Consider the following 9,125-nt stretch of genomic DNA (forward strand, 5'->3'; position numbering starts at 1 on the left):
CCCTGGCCCTGACCCTCCTCCCACTGGCCCTGGCCCTCCTCCACCCGGCCCTGGCCCTCCTCCCCCTGGCCCTGGCCCTCCTCCCCCTGGCCCTGGCCCTCCTCCACCCGGCCCATGGGAGTGCTCTGCCAGCAGGGGCGGTGGGGAGGCACAGGAAGAGGATTTCCAGGCAGCCCCACGACTGGTGGACCGGGAGGCGGGGAGGCGGAGGAGGCCGAAGGAGTCCCACCCGCGCTGGCCTCTGTGGAACTTCCAGGCTCAGGGGGACGGAGGAGGAAATCTGGCTTAAAATGTCCTCAGGGCGGGAGCAACAGGCTGGAGCCGGTGAGTCATGGGTTCTGGGGAAGAAACTGCTCTGACTCAGTGGGTCGGGGCCACAGGGAGTTTCCCCCAGGACTCGCTCCTGAATCAGCCTGGTCCGGCTAAGATCCCATATAGACGGTGGGTGGGTGGCGGGGGGTAGATGGGGGGGCAGGTGTGTGTGGGGGGGAGTCAGTGTGGGGGACCCGGTGGGGGTGCAGGTGTGTGTGGGGGAGTCAGTGTGGGGGACCTGGTGGGGGGGCAGGTGTGTGTGGGGGAGTCAGTGTGGGGGGACCCAGTGTGTGGGGGGAGTCGGTGTGGGGGACCCGGTGGGGGCGCAGGTGTGTGTGTGGGGGAGTCAGTGTGGGGGGACCCAATGTGTGGGGGGAGTCAGTGTGGGGGTCCACTGCACCTGCGCCCATCCTGGGTGTGTGGTGGGTCCGCCCTGGTGCTGGAGGGTCACCCCTGCAGCCCAATTCACCACCTACCGCTCCTCCTCCCCCCACCCCGGGCCCCACTCCTCCTCCCCCTTGGGCCCACTCCTCCTCCCCGGGGGCCATGCTGCTGGTGGAGGCCGCGGGGCTCCAACCTGGGGCACCCACCGTCGGGGGGTGTCTGCAGCTGTGTTCCCATAGCAGCCACAGAGGCCACTGGCCCCTCATAACCGGGGGTGGTGGGTCCCGACCTGCTGTGACACGTGGCTCTCCAGCCGGGCCAACTGGGCAAGCCACGTTGGTCAGCAAGCTGTTTTTCTGGCATTTTCTCAGCTAAGCAGAGTGTCCTGGTAGCACACTGAACCTGTTAAGGGAAATACCATGAATGGGGTGGGTGAGAGGAAAGAGGCACCTCTAGACCAGACGCTATCACTTACATGCATGTTTAAGGGAATATCCAGGCGCCCCTAGGATTTCACGACTGATGCAGCCGTGTAGGAACCTGGGGACACAGTCCCAGGAGCTCCCACTCACTCGCTACCAAACCCATAACAACCTATTTGTGACACAGAGAATCCCTGAGCTGTTGAAGTCTCTAGGGGTTGGGAGGTGCGGTGTGAGCTGGGGAGGTTTCAATAGTAAAGCAATGCAAAAAGGGTCATGAATACTTTTTGCCTTATGAATAGTTGGGTTCCAGGACCCCTGGGGGCCTCAGCTCATGATCCCTGGGTCGGGGTGGGGCCCTGTATGGGGCTCCCTGCTCAGCGGGAAGCCTGCCTCTCCGGCTCCCTCTGCCTGCCACTCCTGCTTGTGCTCTCTCTCTCTCAAATAAATACTTACAATATTTAAAAAATAAAATAATAAAAATCCTTTTTAAAAAAAATAAACAGCTGGGTTCTAGAGGTAGCCCGTAGCTCTCCTACTTATTAGCTGTGTGAGTTTGGGTGAATTTTTAAAATTCTCCATGTTCCAGTTTCTTTATTAAGTGGAGATAACATTACTTCATGCCTCATAGACTTATTGCGATGGTAACTGAATTAATACAATGGAAAAGTCTGGAACCATGCCCCAACTCAGGGTAACTTCAGTGAATAATGCCACGAGCACTGTTGTTATTGCTGCATGCGTGTACACCCCTGAACTCCTCTAGGTCGGTCACTTTTTCCTCTATTCCTGGTTTCGTGAATTTGGGTGTTAATTGAAGATAGACTGTCTTTTTAGATTTCATCATTTTCATCTTTTTCCAATTGTCACGTGACCAAGTGGGGGGACTTCAGCTGGTCTCCAACACCCCAGGCCTCCGCCTTGTCTCCCTGGAGGGTTTGGGAGAAGGGCCTGTGTGTCCATGCATCCGTCCCAAGCGGGATTGGTCCGTTCTGACCTGGCTCTCCACCCAACAGTCAGGCTCGGCCTTGAGGGGAAGACGAACTGGGCCAGCTCTTCTGTGAGAGGGTAGAAGACAAGCCTACTATTTTAGAGGCATATTATCAGGTCATTTGGTCATATTTTCTAATCTAGTTTTTACCAATAACAAAGCTGATATTTCTCCACCAATATAACCTCAGGGCCTTTTTCTCAGTTGGTTTTGACTCAGAGAAAATAAAACGTTATTTATTAGATCACCAAATTCTCAAAACCTATTATGTAGAAGGTTCCAGGAGGTTACTGTAGGTGATACATTGATGACTAAGATACCGTCTGTTCCTTGGGAAGCTTGAAATCTAGTAAAAGGAATGATGACTTTTCACAAATATCTATCACACAAGATTAATTCTTTAAATAATAAAAGGAAATTTTACAGGCGACTCAAAGGAGGGAGAAATCTCTTTCATCTGGAGATATCAAAAAAAAAAGATCGTATTTAATGTGGTTCTTACTTTGGCGGGGGAAAGAATTTTGAGCAAACAGCAATGCTATGAAGGCGGAAGACGGTGAGTGTGTGTCAAGAGAGGGAGGGTGGTGAGGAGAGATCTGTGGAGAAGCAACGAATAGTTTATTTTGGCCAAAATAGAGTGTAAGGAAGGAAGTGGGCGAGGAGGCTGGGCACGCATGGGCCGTATAGTGAAACCCTCAGGAGGGTTTCCAACGGGACACTAACTCTGCAGATGCATTTATTTTTTTATTTTTATTTTTATTTTCTGCAGATGCATTTAACGGAGATTAATCAGGCAGTGATACTTAAGGCAGGTTTGGGTCAAAGGTTGAAGAATGGGAGTAATTGGAGTTGCGTTGATTCCTTTTTTTGTTTGAACCTAAGCCTTGGTTTCACAAAATACAGCGTATAACATAGATTTTTTTTTTAATGCAATTTTCTTTTTTTTTTAAATATATTTTTTATTTATTTATGATAGTCATACAGAGAGAGAGAGAGAGGCAGAGACACAGGCAGAGGGAGAAGCAGGCTCCATGCACCGGGAGCCCGACGTGGGATTCGATCCCGGGTCTCCAGGATCGCGCCCTGGGCCAAGGGCAGGCGCCATACCGCTGCGCCACCCAGGGATCCCGTATAACATAGATTTACATTAGAGGGATAAGCCAGTTGGCTCAGACCTGGATGTGGAGTTTGAGACACCACAGAACCAGGCAACTGAAGAGCTGGTCACTTCTTGCTCCGCTCTATCCTCTAGGTGGAAAACAGATGCCCCCTGCCCCCCCCCCCCGGTGGGGAGTGTGAAGAATTTGTTGCCCCTTTTAATCAGTTACACCGACTCTGCAATTTATTAGCCTTGTAAACTAGGGTTTTTCAAACTTTCTCAGCTCTAGTCTCCTAATAGTCACAAGGAAAACCTCACAGACCTCTGGAAGTCAGAGGAGATCACACGTGGGCCTACCTCACACAGGTCCTGGCCTGGGAAGGGTGCCAGGAAATGATGGCTATCGCCGTCGTCATCACCCTTCTGCTCAGGCTCAGCTACTGGCTCTGCCGTTGACTAGCTGTGTGCTTAGCCTCGTGAGCCCTGGTTTGCTCATCTCTAAAATGGGGATCATAAGTAACTACGGTCGTAAAAATTTACGAGGTGATCTATACCCAGGACTTCTCAAGATGACAGTACTAGCAGCTCCCAGCATTGCTGTGAAGGTGTCATAGTTCTTGGAGGTAAAGCATTCAGCACGACAGTTGTCATATAGTCCAGGCTCTACATGTCACCTCCCATTATTATAGGCGCTACTGCTACTGCTACCACCACCACCACCACCACCACTTCTCTAATCACAGCAGGTAGATATCACCTTTCCATCAAATGTGGGTTCTTTAAACAATTTTCTTAATACCTATCTCACTTACAAAATTAGGTAGGTAGATAGGAGGATATTTTAAGTCATGCACCGAAGATATCTCGCAGACAGTTTACCCTGTTTACGAGGGATTCAGGGGTGTTGGGCTAAAGGTACGAATTTTAGAATAATATGCATAGAGATAATACCTAGAGGGAGTATGGGGGGAACCCAGAGGGAGTATAAGAAGAAAGGGGGGCTGTTGGTCCACACTAGGGGTTTGCTTATAGCACGCAGAGGAAGAAGAGAAGCTGGAAGACGGTGCGTAAGGAAGGATTAGGGATCCAGAAGCAGAACAACGTGACCGGTCACAGGCCCAAGGACGGAGGAGGTCGCACAAAGCGAGGGATGTTCGAGGCTGCTAGATGCACATAAAGGCTTGAGCAAAACGGCAGGTTTGCTACCTACGAGGTGCTTGGTGATGTGAGAATCAAGGGCAGAATCCAAATTCCAAGGAACTGAAGGGTGGCTGGGTAGTGGGGAAAACGGGAAGACAGTGCAGCCTATTTTGAAAGATGTTTTGCAAAGAAAAGAGGGAAAACATAGGGTAGCAGCCTGGGCAGTAGTAAAGTTAAGGGGATGATTTTTTTTTTTTAAGATTTTATTTATTTATTCATAGAGACACAGAGAGAGGCAGAGACAGAGGCAGAGGGAGAAGCAGGCTCCGTGCAGGGAGCCTGATGCAGGACTCGATCCCAGGACCCCAGGGTCTCGCCCTGGGCCGAGGGCAGGTGCCCCGCCGCCGAGCCCCCCGGGAGTCCCATGGGAAAGATCTTTATAAGGAGGATAAAAGGACAAATATTTATAGGAATGTTTGTGGGAATTCGAGCAGGGAGAGTGGGTGCAGACACATGCAGAGAGGCCCGGGGGAGGTGAGGACACGGGCGGGCCACGCGGCGGGCCACGCGGAGCCCCGGGAGGGCAGCGGCAGGTTCTGAGGTGGGAGCTGAAGGGCGCTCTGGGGGGCTGGCCGCAGCCGAGCCGAGGCCCCTGGGCTTAGCCAGGTGGGACGCGTGAGCTGCTGGACACCCGCCCGCTGACCGGCCGCGGAGCGCGATGCTGCTGAGGCACGAGTGGGGGGGGAGAGGCGTGAGGGCCACCGGGCGCTAGCTTGGGGGCCATCGCCACGACAAGTGAGCCCGGAAACGGGAGGAGGAACCCGAAGGCGAGGGAGAGTTCGGGACACACGGGGGTACCACCGGCACTGAAACCAAGGGGGCTCATGGACAAATGCAAGGACTTGCCTTAGGGTCACAACGTGGCTTCTCAGGGTTCAAGGTCAAGTAAGGTGAGGTGCAGGGAGCTTCGGGAGCGGCACCCGGCAGGCGGGGAGGACCGGCTGGAGGACCCCACCTTCTCCCTACTTACGGACCCGATCAAGTTACTAGGCCTTTCCACGTGGTTTCTCACTGGAAAGTGGGGGTCCTGTTGGTGCCCACTTTTAGAATTGTCGTCACGACTAAGTGGAATAATATATATATATAAAGTGTCTCGGGGCACCCGGGGGGCTCAGCGGTTGAGCCTCTGCCTTGGGTCCAGGTCATGACCCGGGAGTCCCAGGATCGGGTCCCACGTCGCTCCCTGCACGGAGCCTGCTTCTCCCTCTGCCTGTGTCCCTGCCTCTCTCTGGGCCTCTCAGGAATAAACAAATGGAATCTTAAAAAAAAGAAAAAAAGTAAAACTTTCCATACTTCTCATCCAAATTCTGATAAAATCAGACTTAAATACTGGCTAATGTAGCTGATGAAAAAAAAATGTATCTCATGGCTCCATCAGTGTGCATTTTCCCGGTTACAAATGAAGTTGACCATCCTTTCAAACGTTTCTGGGTCATCTGCACTTACTTTTCTAGGAGTTTCCTGCTCATGACTTTTGCTTGCTTTTTTTGTTGGGTTGTTCATGTTTTCTCAATTTCTAGAAAATTCTTTATATGGTCTGGGTACCACATAGCAATCTTTTTTAATTGCTCCTTCTTTTTCTTTTTAAAGTAGGCTCCACACCCAGCCGTGCAGCCCAGCGTGAAGCCCAACGTGGGGCTTGAACTCACAACACCAAGGTCACGACCTGAACCGGGATCAGGAGTCCGGATGCTTAACCAGGTGAGCGGCCCGGGTGCCCGACGGCTCTTTCCATCCTTGGTCTCCTAGCTCTGTGGAGGGCATCTGCGGTAGGGAGCAGCTTTCCATTTGCACTGACCTCTTTGCACGCGGGGTTCTCCGCCGGTCTTGCAGGCAGAAATTAGTTGGTGCATCCTGCGGGGCAGGGCTGCCCAGGTCCATACGGCAGGCCCCACGCACGGTTGCTTGGAAGGGAAGGTCTCAACTGTGCAGACACACTTCAGCGCCTGAGTCTGATCCCCCCAGGCTCCCCGCAGCCCCGCCGAGTCACCCCCCCCCCCCCGGACTTTCTGGGAACTTGGATTGTAGCCGAGGATGTTACCATCTGGCTCACACAGGCCAACCTCCCACCACGTTGACCCCGAGCGCAGGTTCTGATTACGTGCTCTTGTCATTCTTCCCTGGAGGGGGCCAGGACGACGCTGATTATTCTCGTACTAAAGCAAACTTAAGTAGGCGGTTCCACGGCCACGGTTCAGCAGAGCCCCCCGAATGTTCCCCACAAGACTTCCACCGTGGAGACAATCCCTTGACGTCGAAAATGAGGAGACGGAGCAGAAAGGGGCCGAGAGGGCCGGTCCTCGGCCAGGCGCCAGGCTGCGGGAGCGCCTCCCGTCCGTCCTCGTCCTCGGGAGTGGGGTTCGTGTCCAGAGAGGAAAGTACTCGGAGGAGCAGATGCTGAAGTGCCACGGCCCAGCCCGGTGTCCCTGTCCCCGGAGCAGGGCCCGCGGCCTCACTCGGGCCTCAGCAGGGCCCCGGTGGCTCCTCCGACAGCCCGGACCTGATGGGGGGTGGGGGGGGCGGTGGGGCAGCTCTCCATCCCGGGGCCCGACGGGGGGCCCAGGTCTCCATCCCGGGGCCTGACGGGGGGCCCAGGTCTCCATCCTGGACCTGACAGGGGGCCCAGGTCTCCATCCAGGACCCGACAGGGGTCCAGCTCTGAACCCGCACACCCTTTCCACTGTCCCCACAGCTAGTGGCCCCCGCGGGTCGCCCCGGGGCCCTTCGGCCTCCTGCTGCCTCCTTGTTCCCGGTTCCAACGGTGGCGGGGCCTCGGGCAGGGAGGCGGCAAGGACACAGGATGTCGGAGGAGCAGGGACTCGACCCCAGGACCCCCGAGCCCCCGGGGCGCCCCTGTTCTAGGCCCTTTGTATGAATCAGCTGGACGAGAAGCCGGTGAGCGTGAGCCTGAGCTGCAGTCCCGACCCCGGGACCCATTTCTGTGGGACAGGCCCAGGCTCCCCGCGAGCAGAGACAAGCAAACAAGAAGATGGGGCGGGGGGTGCAACTTCGCTCTCGGGGAGCCCCGAGGCGGGGACGTGGGGAGAAAGCTGCTGGAACCACCGGGGTTCACCTGCTCCTTGTGTAATTGGGTGCCGGGGTGCCTGTCGCCCCGGGTACTGCTCTGAACACTTCCAAATATTAATTTGGTCTCCACACCGAACCCTACATTATGGCCCTTTTCCCAGAACCCAGGAGCCTCGGCCCGCCCGCCCGCTCGGGGCCACCAGGCCGTGGGTCCCTCTGCCTTCTGCGGAACCCTCCCCTCGGGGGCCGCCTGCGCCTCCGCCCAGCTCACGACCGGCCTGGGGTGCAGCCCTATGGGGCCCCTGCCCAGCGGGTGTTCCCTCCCCTCGCCCCCTCCCCAGCTCCTGCCCTCCCTCTCCCTCTCTCTGTCTCAAATAAAAAAAAATCCTTATAAAAAAAGAGAGACTCCCTTATTTACATTAGGAAAGGCCCCCCCCAGACAAACCTAATACAGCCCCTAACCTGCCAGGAAGGCGGGGGCGCCGCGGGCCTCTCCCTCCCTCTGTTTCTCCCCGCTCCTGCCCGGCTCGCACGTGCTCTCGCTCGCTCCCTCTCTGCCAAATAAATAAATAAATAAATAAATAAATAAATAAAATCTTAAAAATAATTAACCGGGGGACGCTGGTGGAGCCCTGTGTGAGGACAACGAAAGCCGCCTTTTCTTCAACAAACCAGAATGTGCGAGCCCGTTCGCGGCCACTGAGCACGGGACACTGGGGACGAGCACTGGGCCATCGGCCCCCGGACCCCACCCCCCCGGGCGGGCGCGTGAACACAGCCCCAGAGCTGCCCCCGCCGGGACAGGGGGACCGGCAGGCGCCACGGACGTAATCACAGTAGAACCTCGAAGGAGCAGTTTCAGGAAAGGTGCAGAATTTCTCTGCTTTGCACGAAGCGCGTGTCATTTGGTTGGCACCCGGCTGTGCTTTCACCGTGGGCGCTAGGCGAGACGGCCTCACTCTCATCCGGGTTCAAGCCCCACTCCACAGTGTTCTTCTGGAAGAAGGGGGTGCCCCGAAGTCGAAGGGTTTTCTCGGCTTTAGTCGAGATCTAGAGAGGCAGGATTCCGTCCCCCTCGCCCCCTTAGCAGGCAGCGGGCTCTTCTCTTGCGTCTTCCGCACCCAGCCGTCGTAAGCTCGTCCGCTACCCCACGGCACCTTGGACGGCACGGCCCGGCCCGAGTACGGGGAGGTGGGCAGACCGCGGCCGAAGCCTGGGGAAGTCTCGTCTGAGTCCTTCCTGTCTCCCTCTAAAGGACAAGTAGGCTACACCCGCCTGGCAGGTGAGGAGCCTAAGGCCCAGAGAGGGTAGGCGGTTGGCTCATGAGCCCGGAGCCCATGGACCGAACGGAGCAGCCCGCCTGCGGGGAGCAAGTGCCCGGCCTCAGGCCTCGTGCAAAACTCCCCCTTGGTTAAATCCAGAGCGTCCTGGTGATCCCGCTGACTGTGCTCCCCTCGCACGTGGGCCAAGCCAGAGCCCCGAAGGCCAACGTCACCTCCCAGCCGGTGCACTCGTGGATTGGTCCCTGCTTTCTCTTTCTGCAAAGTTTTGCTGCCACTTCTTCCATCTTTGCTCTGCTGGGGACTTACTTCCCATTTCACTGAGAGCATGGAAACAAGCAGCGGAGAACTCCATGCTGCCCCCAAGGCATCTACTGACCTACAGCCTCGGCCGGTGTACCTGCCTGCGC

The 9,125-nt window shown here is 55.9% G+C and overlaps 1 long non-coding RNA gene across 3 annotated transcripts; it reads left to right on the forward strand.

The window, feature by feature from the left end:
- Positions 1-34: 34 nt before the first annotated feature.
- Positions 35-8,017, forward strand: LOC140624122 (uncharacterized). 3 transcript variants are annotated; one of them, XR_012023650.1, is made up of 4 exons: positions 35-324; positions 5,999-6,109; positions 6,535-6,766; positions 7,101-8,017. It is a non-coding gene; the product is annotated as an uncharacterized lncRNA (long non-coding RNA). The 3 variants fall into 3 exon arrangements; XR_012023649.1 differs by having other exon boundaries at positions 42-324; positions 6,002-6,109; positions 6,535-8,017; XR_012023648.1 differs by having other exon boundaries at positions 45-324; positions 6,535-8,017.
- The last annotated feature ends 1,108 nt before the right edge of the window (positions 8,018-9,125 follow it).

The sequence above is a fragment of the Canis lupus genome, chromosome 34 (genome assembly GCF_048164855.1).
Source record: "Canis lupus baileyi chromosome 34, mCanLup2.hap1, whole genome shotgun sequence".
NCBI classification, from domain to species: domain Eukaryota; kingdom Metazoa; phylum Chordata; class Mammalia; order Carnivora; family Canidae; genus Canis; species Canis lupus.